General features: G+C 51.8%; 1 protein-coding gene across 2 annotated transcripts in view; it reads left to right on the top strand.

The window, feature by feature from the left end:
- Positions 1-7917: 7917 nt before the first annotated feature.
- NINL (ninein like) overlaps positions 7918-13401 on the top strand; it is a 148578-nt gene continuing 143094 nt past the window's right edge. The window contains exon 1 of one of the 2 annotated variants that reach the window (XM_051834438.3): positions 7918-8067. The gene's annotated coding sequence lies outside the window, so the exon portion shown is untranslated. The remainder of the gene's footprint in view (positions 8068-13401) is intronic. The other variant, XM_089307397.1, reaches the window with a different exon arrangement.

Here is a 13401-nt window from a genome sequence, read left to right as displayed (position 1 = left end):
AACTCCTGTGCCAATGCTGTCTTGCTCATGCAGAATTGACAGCTGATTGGTCGCAAATTCTCATTTACTTGGCAGATCTATTTAATAAGGAGAAATCTTCTTGAGTACATTTACAAACACCAGCAGGGACTATCCTTGTGGGAAATATTCTTAATACAGCTTGAAACATGCCTTAATTTTAAAGGACTTTTCAGGAAGTAGAGTGCTAAACACATCTGTGACAAGGGAAAGGGGGAAAGTAGCTGGAGTTGGTTGCAGACTAGATGTGACCAATAAAAAAAAATTACTCTTCCAGCAATCTATTGTGAAACACACACACACAAACTTAATGGATTAAAGTAGCAACAATCATTTGTGGCATCAACTAGGTTACTGGGTCTCTGGAATAACCAGAATGGCTCATTCATGGACCTGGCACTTCCTGTTGGCTGCTAGCCCAGGGCTCAGTTTGGTCCGTAGGGAGGGTTGGGACACCTGCACCTCTTGCCACGTAGCCTAGGACCTCTCCATGGGGTTAACCTGGGCTGTTTCTCAACATTCAAGGGGCAAAGCCCAATGCATAAATGCTTATTAAGCCTCAGTAAGCCTCATCCTCTCCAGTACCTCGTTGCATGAGCTAGTCAGATAAGAATCGTACACCTGTGAGCAGGACAGGCTCTGCAAAGTCCTAGCAAGGCCTGAGGGAGGAAGGGAAAGGCAGTGCTTCCTCGGAGGGTAAAGCTGGATCCTGGCACACACTGGGGTGTCCCTGCCTTGCTGCTTTTCCATTCGTATTTAAGACAATCACATGGGCCACTGGACTCAATTTCTTTTTTAATAGAACTGCTATATTCAGTGTATTCCTCCAGTAGCTTTACCGTTTGGATACTTCATTTTTTTATACAGATTAGGGGCCGGTGCTGTGACACCCACATCCCATGTGGGTGCAGTTTTCATTTCTTAAAGAATAAGTTCTACTTCTGATCTGGCTCCCTGCTGGTACACCTGAGAGGGCAGCAGAGGATGGCCCAGGTCTGTGAGACTCTCTCTCTCTGTCTCTATCTCTGCCTCTGGCACACCCTCTCCATAACTCTGAATTTCAAATGAATAAATAGATCTTTAAAAATACATATTTATTTATTTATTTGAAAGTCAGCATTACACAGAAAGAGATCTTCCATCTACTGGTTCACTCCCCAAGTGGCCACATCATCCAAGGCTGAGTCAGGCCGAAGCCAGGAGCCAGGGTCTTCATCCGGGTCTCTCACGTGGGTGGCAGGGATCCAAGTACTTAGGCCATCTTCCACGGATTCCCCCAGGCCGTTATCAGGGAGCTGGATCGAAGTGGAGCAGCTGGGACACAAACTAGCACCCACATGGGATTCATGTGTCACGGGTGGCAAGTTTTTCCACTCTGCCATACGCTGGCCCCAGTTACTTCATTTTTTACATCAGGGTTTCTGTTTGAGTTGCTGGTACTTCGAGAAGTCGAAAAAATGAAGGACTGTCTTCCTTCCACATTTAATTTATTCACACACTCAGAACACTTAATGGGGGTGGGCATTTGGCCTAGCAGTTAAGACACCACTTGGGGCAACTACATCCCATACCAGAGTGCCTGGATTTCAGTGATTGGCTCCATTCCCAATTCCAGGTTCCTGCTAATGTGCACCCTGGAAGTCAGTAGGTAGTGGCTCAAGTAATTGGGTCTGTAACACCCACATGGAAAGCCTAGAGTGAATTTCAGGCACCTGGCTTTATCCTTGGCCCAACCCCAGCCATTGTGGGCATTTTGGGAGTGAACCAGCAGATAGGAGCTCTGTCTGTCCACCTCTTTCTGTGTGTCTCTCTCTCAAGTTAAAAATAAATAAGTTGGGGGCCGGCGCTGTGGTGTAGAGGGTAAAGCCACTGCCTGCAGTGCCGGCATCCCATACGGGTGCCGGTTCAAGTCTCGGATGTTCCACTTCCCATCCGACTCTGCTATGGCCCAGAAAAGCAGTGGAAGATGGCCCAACTCCTTGGGCTCCTACACCCACATGGGTGACCTGGAAGAAGCTCCTGGCTCCTGGTTTCGGATCTGTGTAGCTCCGGCCATTGCAGCCATCTGGGGAGTAAACCAGTGGATGGAAGACCACTCTCTCTCTCTGCCTCTCCTTCTCTCTGTGTAACTCTGACTTTCAAATAAATAAAATAAATCTTTAAAAAATAAATAAGTTATTTTTTAAAGCCTGCATATTATTTCAAGGGTCTACACCCCTCTGCCACACCCATTCACCCAAGACCTCCCCTCTCTGGAATAAAACCCTGGCTTATTTGTTGGTGTCTGCCACTGTTATTACACTTAGTGAGTCTCTCGTAATTCGGGATGTCTATTTAATCCTTTTGTGTATCTCCAAGGTTGATATCTGTGCTTGGAGCATAATAAAGTCAATAAAACTATAGTGAACAAAACATACTTTGAGAACCAAAGACAGGGCTTCATGGGTATCCGGCAGATGTCTCTAAAAACAGCTCTATTTTCACATTTCTCTCAGAATGGCCAGATTTGTGGGAAGTGGTTGAGTTGACTCTGCCCTCAGGAATGAGAGCATGAAGTCAAAGACAGGAACAGCTGGAGCAGGCATTTGGCACAAATGTTAATACGGCAATTGGGACAGCCATATCCCATATCAGAGTGCCTAGGTTCGAGTCCTGGCTCCGCTTCTAATTTCAGCTCCCCACTAATGTGTACTCTAGGAGGCAGCAGGTGATAGCTCCAGTCCTTGGGTCTCTGCCAGGCACTTGGGAGACCTGGATTAGGTTCCGGCTCTTGCATGTGGCCTGGCTCAGCCCTGCCTATAGTGCAAGCATTTGAAGAGTGAACAGTGGATGGAAGATCTCTCTGTTCCTGTCACTATACTTTCCAAATTAAAAAATGAAAATAGGGTGACATGGGGGCCAGTGGGTTAAGCCATAGCCTACAGCAATGACATCGCATACAGGGTGCCAGTTCATGTCTCAGCTGCTCCAGTTCCTATCCAACTCCCTGCTAATGTGCATGGAAAAGAAGTAGAAGATGGCCCAATCCCTGAGCCCCTGCCACCCATTTGGGAGACCCAGAAGAAGCTTGTAGCAACCTGGTTCCGCCTGGCCCAGCCCTGGTTGTTGCAGCCATTTGGGGAGTGAACCACAGGATGGATGCTCTCTTGCTCTCTGTTTCTCTCTCTCTCTCTAACTGTGCCTTACAAATAAATAAATAAATCCTTACAAAAAGTAAAATGACATGGTTTTAAATGAGGACACTAGGCCAGCACCGCGGCTCACTTGGCTATTTCTCCGCCTGCAGCACAGGCACCTCAGGTTCTTGTCCCGGTTGGGGCACCGGATTCTGTCCCTGTTGCTCCTCTTCCAGTCCAGCTCTCTGCTGTGGCCCCAGAAGGCAGTGGAGGATGGCCCAAGTGCTTGGGCCCTGCACCTGCATGGGAGACCAGGAGGAAGCACCTGGCTCCTGGCTTCGGATCAGCGCAGCGCACCGGCCATAGTGGCCATTTGGGGGATGAACCAACAGAAGGAAGACCTTTCTCTCTATCTCTCTCTCTCACTGTCCAACTCTGCCTGTCCAAAAAAAAAAAAAAAAAAATGAGGGCACTGGAGATTACCTCAGAGTCCTGTATCTGGCTAATCTGACAGAATTTATAAGACAATTACAACTCAGTGCTCGCTAATGACTCATGGTGAGGACACAGTGCTCTTTACCGTCTCCCCAAAACACTGAGCAGCATGGCAGATATTTCCACCTAAGCAAAATACCTTGGCGGCATTTTGGATTTTCATTTAGCTTTGCCTCTCCCTCCACTATTTAATTCAGAGCTAAATCTTACGACTTCCTCTTATATGCCAGCCACTGTTGCCTCTTTTCCCCAGCAACTACTTCAGGTCTGGTCGCCTCCTGCCTGTTTTTCCAGCAGAGTTTACTTACTGGCGTCTTGGACCCACCATTCCCTTCTTTAAAAAAAATTATTTATTTATTTGAAAGGCAAAGTTACAGAGAGGCAGAGAGAGAGAGAGAGAAGTCTTCCATCCATCCACTGGTTCACTCCCCAGATGGCTGCAACAGGCGGAGCTGTGCCAATCTGAAGCCAGGAGCCAGGAGCTTCTTCCAGGTCTCCCATGCGGGTGCAGGGGCCCAGGGACTTGGGCCATCTTCTACTACTTTCCCAGGCCACAGCAGAGAGCTGGATCAGAAGTAGAGCAGCTGAGACTCAAACCAGTGCCCTTATGGGATGCCGGCACTGCAGGCAGCGGCTTTACCTGCTACACCACAGTGCCGGCCCCATCCCTTCTCTGTCTTCATTATTTCATGCCCCAATCTCTGACCACCACAGATTGGATCCTCCTACGTTTTGGTAGACACTTATGGCCGTCTGAAGTGTGCAGAGCTGTGGTCCCTGTCTGGAGAGAGGGTGGCGATGGATCTTTCACATGGGAAGGAGGCTGAGCTCTGCAGGCAGTCAGGTGAGTAAAATATTCTTAATGACTGTAAGGCTGAAAATAAAGCAAGACCTAAACAGTCTGTACAGTTCTGTTGAAGACTACTTGTCAACGATGTATCCATGTTCTTTTTTTTTTTAAGTTTTTACATATTACTTGAAAGGCAGAGTGGTGAAAGAGAAAGGCAGAGAACCAATAGCCACTGGTTCACTCTACAAATGGCTCCAACAGCCAGCCCTGGGCTAGGCTGATGCCAGAAGTCAAGGATTCCATCAAGGTCTTCCACATGGGTGGCAAGAACTCAAGTACATGAGCCATCAGCTGGTACTTCCCAAACGCATTACCAGGAAGCTGGATCCAAAGTGAAGTGGCTAGGATCGAAAGGACACTCTGATATGGCCTGGAGGGATCCCAAGCAGTGGCTTAACCCACTGTGCCACAATGCCAGCCCCATCCGTTTTCTTTTAGTATTTCTTTCAGTATTCATTTCACTCTGAATAAAGTTCTCTCCTGCTGTCCTTGCCCAAAAGGAGCTCAAAAACTGGTAGAAGAGCAAATTAGTTAAGGAAATGATCAAAGTCGAGAGTGACACAACTCTTGCTAGATGTGAACGTGGGTGTCCTGGGAGCACAGAGGGGGCAGGCGCACACACTGGAAGTGTTACTGTGTTCACCAAGAGAGTGGCAAAGCCTTGGAGGAAGGAGACCTGGAGAACCCCTAGAGGACTCCTAAGGCCTGATGGCTGGGTGGGAGAGGCAGCAGGGCCAGGTCTGGAAGAAGGCCCCGGGCGAACCATTTCAGCAGGAGCCCTGGGAGGGCTTTCAGGCAGCAGAGGGTTGACGCAGATGTGTACTTTAGAAGCTGTACCTGGCTGCTTGCACGGGGTGAGGGGAGAGTACTGAGGCTGGCATCTTTCATGCTTGAACAATCTTCCTGTGGTGGCTTCAGGACTGTACGAGGGCTAGGCCTAAGGGGGTGACGGTGGGCTCTGAGAGAGAAGACTGGATTCTGCACAGCTTGGCAGCCTATTAAATGTGAGTCGAGGGAAAGGCAGTGACCTCCACTCTGTACATGGAGAAACAGGCGCTTGAGAGGAAAGACATGATTCTGTTCGAGACTTGTTGACCACTTGAGTTGGAACCTCCGTGTGGAAGCAGAAGCAGAGTACCCTGTGGGCAGTGGGAACCAGAGTGAGAGCAGGGCTAGAAATGCTGACCAAGGCACAATCAGCGCATGGGTGGTGACTTCAGAGAGAACAGATGGAAGCGCCCAGAAGACCCCATCACTGAGAGAGAGGGAGAGGGGGAGGGAGAGAGCACCAAGTCTGGGTCCCTGTGGGTGGAAATACTGAAGGAAGGGAAAAGACAGAAGAAACAGACAGGAAGGTGCAGCAGCCGGGAGCCCCGCTAGGGGTGCTCATGATGATGAGGAACGCAGATCAGATGCTAGATTTAGTAACCAGGAGGGCTAAGGGGTCGCCGGACCACTGTGCGGCAGTTTCCCTGAGGTGTGGGAGACAGAAAGGAAGCTGACCCAGGTGGGGAGTGAGGACGTGGCAGCCTTGGAGAGTAAGCAGCAGACTGTGAGGACCAAGAGGCCACGGATCAGAGGATGGCACCATGAGGGTGGGCTGGTAAGGGTCTGAGACACAAGCAGATGACTCTAACGACCTCCATGATACCGAACGTGGAAAGCCAGGGAAGGGGACACCTCAGGACTGAGTTCCAGGGCCTGCCGGCACCAGCACCAGTTCTGGGAGCTGTGTGGATCCCAGCAGATTACTCAACCTCCTAAGGTTCATTTTCCTCCTTTGTGCAATGTCAACAGTGCCAACTATGACCTGGCCTTGTCGCAAGGCTCAGGATGTCATTCAGGGCCTGTGCTGCGGTGCAGGTTAAGCTTCCACCTGCAGTGCTGGCATCCCACCCATTCTGGTGCCAGTTCAAGTCCAGGCTGCCCCATTTCTGATTCAGCTCCCTTGCTAATGCACCTGGAAAAGCAATGGAAGAGGGCCCAAGTGTTTGGACCCCTGTACCCTCGTGGGAGACCCACAGGAATCTCCTGGATCTGGCCTGGCCCAGCCTGGACATTTTGCGGCCATATGGGGGATGAACCAGAGAATGGAAGATCTCTCTGTGACATCTCTCTCTAATTCTGCCTTTCAAGTAGTGTAAAAAAAAAAAAAATGAGGTCATCCATAGAAAGAACCCAGCACACAGTCAGGAAATGTCCCTTGGGCCAAAAGCTCAAGAGTCACCCTTGACTGCTCTGCGTCACCCATCAGGCACCAACAATGTGGAGGTTCCGCCCCTCAAATACCACACACATAGCCGGAATCCAAAGGGGTCTCACCCCAGCATGCTGGTCCAGGCCACTCCAGCCTCTGGGGACAGTGTCCAGACTCCCTTCACCTTTCCCTCCCAGCGGCCAGAGTGGAAGGCGGGTCCTCCGCACGCGGCACTCTCACCTGCATGGGGAGCCTGCCAGAGCCACAGGCTCTGCCTGTCGCCCACCTCCCCTCGCAGGTGGCCTTCTCCGCTCCGCGCCGGCCAGACGCCCGCGCTCCTCAGCGGCCCCCCAGACCTCTGTTCTCAGCAATGTGTACCCAGCCATGTTAGTATTTTACTTAAGCTTTAACCGAGTTTGCCTGCGTGTGAACGCCTCGCCTCGGCTGGCAGGGAATTTTTGTTTTCCTCCGTTGTCACTGCTGTGTTCTCAGTCCCAGGACAGTGAGTATGTATTGACTGACTGCGTGATGGAAAATCGAGTGTGCACTGACTGCGTGACACAGACGTGTGTGTGTACTGACTGCATGACAGACATGCATGTGCACTGTGATGGAGACACGCGTGTGTACTGACTGCCTGATGGAGACACACACATGCACTGACTGCCTGACAGAGACGCGTGTATACTGTGTGACAAAGACCCACGTGAGTACTGACTGCATGGACGACCCGCGGGTCTCTGATGGAGACCCGCGTGTGTATGGACTACGTGAAGGAGACCCACATGTGCACTGACTGCATGACAGAGACGCGCGTGTGTACGGACTGCATGACAGAGACCCATGTGTGTACCGACTGCGTGACAGGGACCCGCGTGTGTACGGACTATGATGGAGAAGCGCGTGTGCACTGACTGCGTGACAGACGCGAGTGTGTACGGACTGCATGATGGAGACCCGCGTGTGCACTGACTGCTTGACGGAGAGCCGCGTGTGTACGAACTGTGACGGAGACGCGCGTGTGCACCGACTGCGTGATGGAGACGCGCGTGTGTACCGACTGCGTGACAGAGACCCGCGTGTGTACGGACTGCGTAATGGAGACCTAAGTTTACTGTCCCCCAGTTTCCGTCACTGCGGATTGGAGGATTACATAGCCCCACAGCTGAGGAACCCCACCCGACACGGAGCGACGCGACCCCGCCGCCCACCCTCCGCACCTCACCCCCGCCCCCCGCCGCCGTCGCCCCGCCCCCGGCCTCGCCGCCCGCCCACTCCGGGCCCGGCGCTGCCGGGACCAGGGGAGGCGCCCGCAGCCGACACAAAGAGCGGGCTGGGCGCCGCGTCCCGGCCCGGTGCGCCGGCGGAGAAGAGAGCCGCCCACGCCGCAGGTGAGCCGGGCCGGGACGCGGGCGTGCGCGGAGCTCCGCCCCCCTGGGTGTGGCGGGCAGGGTGCGGGAGGCCCTCCCCGGAGGGGCCGGAGCAGCGTGGAGCCGGGAGCGGCGTGGCGGACTCGCGGCACTGTGGCGGGAGGCGGGGTGTCCGGGGCCGAGCGTGGACGGACGGGCCGCGAGGTTCCCGGGTCCCTGGGCGCACGCGGCCTCGCCCGCCGCTCCTGGCTGCGTGAGGAGTTAGCCGCCCGGGACAGGCTTGGCCCTGGTTCCTAAGAGGCACCGGAGCCCCCGGGTGGGATCCCCGCAGCCCCTCTCCTGTTCACCCTCCTGGGTGAACTGGGTCTGCCCACGGCATGTTTTAGTTCCTTCCTGTTAGCCTGTTCCGTGTTGTGCATCCTATGAACACTTGGCCCCAAGTATTCAGGCCGGCCCGTTCACGGTGCTTGACTTCGGGCGCTGGTTGGTGGCTGTTTTTTCAGACAGCATGGCACAGCTCCTTCTGAGCGCCGTCTGCCCACCTTCGGTTCTTACCTTGAGCAGGTAGTTGCCAGGTACTGCTCTTCCTCCCTGGCTCCGGAGACAAAAACAGGAGCAGTGTTCTGGCCTCGCACCCAACCTGGAAGTTGGGGGGCGGGGGTGCAGAGACAGGGCTGTGGTGGCGCTGTGGTGGGGCTGCGTGGCCGGAGGAGAGTGGCCTCTCCCATCTGGGGGGCCCTCTCTGTTGTCTGCTTCCTCAGTTTTTTCCCAAGGAGTTAGTGGCAGAGGCTGCAACTGGACCCTAGGTCTGGCCTGGGCTGTAAGTATAAGTTAGGAATTCGGGCTCAAGTCCAGAGATTTGGTTAATCACAAGCAAAAGGCCATAACTCTGCATCATGCTCCCCCTGGAGCTATTTGGGGGGTGGCCGTGGTGGGAGGCTTTGAGCCTCCTGGATCCTGATGGGTCTTCTGTGGGACAGAGGAGCCCTTTGGTGTGAGTTGGGACTTGAGCGAAAGTCATTTCTCAGGGAAGCCAGTGCCCTCCAGGTAGCTCCGACGCTGTAAAACTTGATTTGAGAAGCCCTGGTGTGCACAAAGTTGGGGCCTTTGTTTGTTGCTTTGTATCTCATGAGAGGAAACTGGCAGTTTTATTTTATCTTTTGTGATGTGACACATTGTCTTATAACCCAGTTGCCTATATTTTGGGATCTGCTTTGCTGAATAGTAATGATTTTGGTGTCTTGGAGTGTCTCACTTAGGTCATTGTGTGCTGTTGTTAAAGGTATGAGAGGACGTGGTTCTGCAAAGTCTGCAGGGTTTTAGGGCTGCAGTAAAGAATTTCACATTCGGAGATAGATAGTGTTGGAGTATTTCAGCTGCCGGTGATGGAAAACCCGACTCAGTCTGGCTTAAGCAGAGGCCACAGTAAAAAGTACCCCTAGGGCTTCAGGATGGACAGGCTGCTGTGTGGCTGAGCCAGCCACTGGGGACTCAGGGCACCCAGGTCACTCTTCTGAGCAGTGTCAGACTGGCTGCAATGCCAGGGAGAGGGAGGCCAGTCCCCTGGCTGTCTTTAGGAATGAGAAACGACACACCCGATGCCTCTGTCCAGGCCTGGTGGAGTCAATGCCATTTGAACCCATTGCAGGCTGGGGATGGCTTCCCAGCAGAGAGGCCTGGGGCTGGGTGAGTCCAGGCTGTGGGGGCCTGGTCACAGTGGGCTTGTGTGAGCCTCACCTCCCAGGTACTTGCCCACTCCACCGGGGCCCAGAAGCTCGCAGAATGGAGCCCAGCTCTCCTGATGTTTTCTTTTTAAATTTTGGATGAGGATTCACTATGTACCAAGCACTGTTTTCAATGCTTTTGGTGCATTCTTTCACGGAGCACTCACAGCAGTCCACGGGCTAGGGCGTGCTGTGCACTATCTCCCACAGTCAGGGAGTTCAAGGGTCAGAGGTTAATAATTGCTCAAGGTCAGGTGGAGTTCGGGATGCTTGGCTCTGGATAGACTCCCTGCAAATTCCACCTCCCCCACTGTGCTACACCGTGTTGTCTCCCAGCTTGATGGGGTTCCCACCATCCCTCACCGCCTCAGAGTGACTGGATTTCTGTACCTTAAAAGGAAGATTGTGTTTTCAGTGTTGATGAAAAGCTGTGACTTGGAACTCCTGCCTCCAAGTGCCAGGTAGGGGGCCACGTGGGAACTCAAATTAACGACCTTGTGAATTGTGCTTTGCTTTTTGTGTTTTCCCGGAAATGACATTTTACAAATAGTCTAACACTGGGATTGGGACTGGAACAAACCCTGAGCCGCCAGCAGCCAGGCACACAGGGATGGGGGCCTCGCCCTGCGGGCTACACCTCCTCCAGAGCTCCTCCCACACTGGGGCCTCCCAGGGCCTTGGGTTCTCCCTTAGGCTTGCAGATGGTATCAAACAAGAGTGAAACATTCCTGGATTTGGAATTTGAGTCCCAAGGGTACAGGAATTTAGGAAACAGTCACAAATGATTTAGAAACCAACAGGGAGAGTCTGCTCAGCTTAGAAGTTGAGGAGCAGGTTGTCACAACCCCAGGGAGAGCACCTTGTGCCAAACTTCTCCACCTGCCAGAGTGGATGGGGGGAGGCGGGAAGAGGAGCAGACTTTGGATTCAAGGCCTTGGGGCTTCTAGCTGCGTCATAGGAGGAAGTTGGCAAAACCAGGCAGGCAGATCACCAAGTCCCCAAGGAGGGAGAGGTGACAGATCCTGGCACAGGGTGCATGTCCTGAGGGCATGGGGGCTAAAACTGAGGCTCCCCCCCCATGAGAACCAGGACAGCAGAGCCTTCTGCTCCCCGAGTCCCCAGGGCCAGCTCCAGCCACTCCTTGCGTCAACTGATTTACTGCTGTCCTCCCTGAGGACCTAGAGGAAGGGAAGCTATGGGGCAGGCGTGTCCCTGGGCTCTAGGCAGGGACAGAAATATGGACGCCCCATCTCTGAACCCCTCAGTCCACACGAATGTCCTGTTCTCATTTCTCTTGGAGCTCCTGCAGGATGTAAGCATGGCTCCTGTGTGACATCAGCCACCCACCTATGTGAGCCTGCTGCCACGTGGCTTTAGAATTGGGCAGTTCTGGGGCCAGCGTTGTGGAGTACCAGGTTAAGACGCGGGCAGCAACACCAGCATCCCATATGGGTGCTGGTTCGAGTCCCAGCTGCTCCACTTCTGATTCAGCTCCCTGCTAATGCATCTGGGAAAGCAATGGAAGATGGCCCACATCCTTGGACCCCTGCACCCACAGGAGAGACTTGATGAAGCTTCTGGCTCCTAGCTTCAACTCGGCCCAGCCCTGGCTGTTGCTGCCATTTTGGGGGTGAACCAGAAGATGGAAGACCTCTCTATTTCTCTCTCTCTCTCTCTCTCTGTAACTCTAACCTTGAAATAAATAAAATAAGTCTTTAAGAAAAAAAGGACTGGGCTGAATTGTCATGATTCCAAAGTACACACACTAAGACTCTGGTATTTGTAGACTGTACTATTGAAGAGTCTCATCATGCAGATTGATGCAAAAGGTGACTGCCCTGTTGTGAACCCCGTCTCAACCAAGGGACCAAGGTTAGCCTCTCCCGTAGTGAGGTGCACCAGGAGGACACCACCCTGCCCCGGGGCTGGTCCCACTGCAGCTGCCTGAATCAGCTGTGCACAGGCACATCCGTTTCTGGGATGCTCTACAAAATACACGGCCTGTGTACTCTTCAAAATTCTCAGGGTTAGGAAACGCAGTGAAGGGTTGAAGAACAATTCTAGCTTAGAGGGGCCTAAGAGGACATTCATCTCAGATGGAGCGCAAGGGGGGAGAGTTATGGAGGAAATGATACGATGGGCATGATAGATGGGGCAGAGTGGAAGCAGTTGGTGAAGCTAGTTGGGCAAGGGAGTATTCCAGAATTCTTTGCACTGTACCTAGAACTTTTCTAGATATTTGAAATTATATTGATGTAAAAAGTTGCCTGAAGAGAGGCAAGCACTGTGACACAGTGTCACCCTGGCCTGAAGCGCTGACACCCATATGGGCACCAGTTCTAGTCCCGGCTGCTCCTCTTCTGAACCAGCTCTCTGCTATGGCCTGGGATTGCAGTGGAGGATGGCCCAAGTGCTTGAGTGCCTGCACCCGCATGGGAGACCAGGAAGAGGCACCTGGCTCCTGGCTTTGGATTGGCACAGCTCCAGCCGGTGCAGCCATCTAGGGAGTGGACCAGTGGATGGAAGACCTCTCTCTCTGTCTCCACCTTTCTTTGTAACTCTTTCAAATAAATAAAAATAAATCTTTTAAAAAAAAAATAAAAGTTGCCTGAAGAATATCTTCCCTGTGTTCACTGCATCTAAAAGGCCTCCTGACAGTAAGAAAAGTTTCCTGTTGTTCATCTGTGCTAACATACAGCTTGTTTCACACCTGGTGACATTTCTGAATTTGAAGTGCATCTTTTTTTTTTTTTTTTTTTTTTTTGGACAGGTAGAGTCATAGTGAGAGAGAGAGAGACAGAGAGAAAGGTCTTCCTTCCGTTGGTTCACCCCCTAAATGGCCGCTACGGTTGGAGCTATGCTGATCCGAAGCCAGGAGCCAGGCACTTCCTCCTGGTCTCCCATGCAGGTGCAGGGCCCAAGCACTTGGTCCATCCTCCACTGCCTTCTGGGGCCACAGCAGAGAGCTGGACTGGAAGAGGAGCAACCAGGACTAGAACCCAGTGCCCATATGGGATGCCGGCGCCGCAGGCAGAGGATTAACCAAGTGAGCCATGGCGCTGGCCCTGAAGTGCATCTTAAAATCTATGCTGTGTTAGCCTTGGGTTAGATGTTGACTTCAATTTTTCTTTCTTCATCATTTGTCATGAAATTATTTTTTCTATAATAATTGTCAATTTTATTCCTCTGCTTTAGAGATCCAGAGGTAGTTTAAGGTTTATATTTCTTTTTTATAGTTCTTTCATCAAGAATTTAGTTTGTCACTATTGCCCCTGTTAGCTGGTTGCAAATTATTTGACTCTTTTAAAACAAACAAACAAAAAAGAACCTTAATACTTTTTGTGTGTATGAGACATAGGTGTTCATTTGAAAAGTACACATAAGCAGAAAGAAAACCAAAACTTTACACTGCACAGAAACAAGCAGTTATGTTTTTGATAATGTTTCATATATACCCAATTTGGAATTTTATCTTACATGTGTAACCCAACACTTAATATGCTTCTTTGTAGCCTGTTAGGTTTTATTTTGTACTATGGAATGAATGTATTTCCATGCATATGTTTGAAACTTTCCAATTGGAAAACAGATGTGGAAGATGGGTCAAAATCCAAGGAGATGCCAGTAATAA

This window comes from Oryctolagus cuniculus, chromosome 11 (assembly GCF_051225735.1).
Source record: "Oryctolagus cuniculus isolate XC-2025 breed Fujian yellow rabbit chromosome 11, ASM5122573v1, whole genome shotgun sequence".
NCBI lineage: Eukaryota > Metazoa > Chordata > Mammalia > Lagomorpha > Leporidae > Oryctolagus > Oryctolagus cuniculus.
The sequence above is the reverse complement of the archived record's forward strand: the minus strand, read 5'-3'. Positions and strand labels throughout refer to the sequence as shown.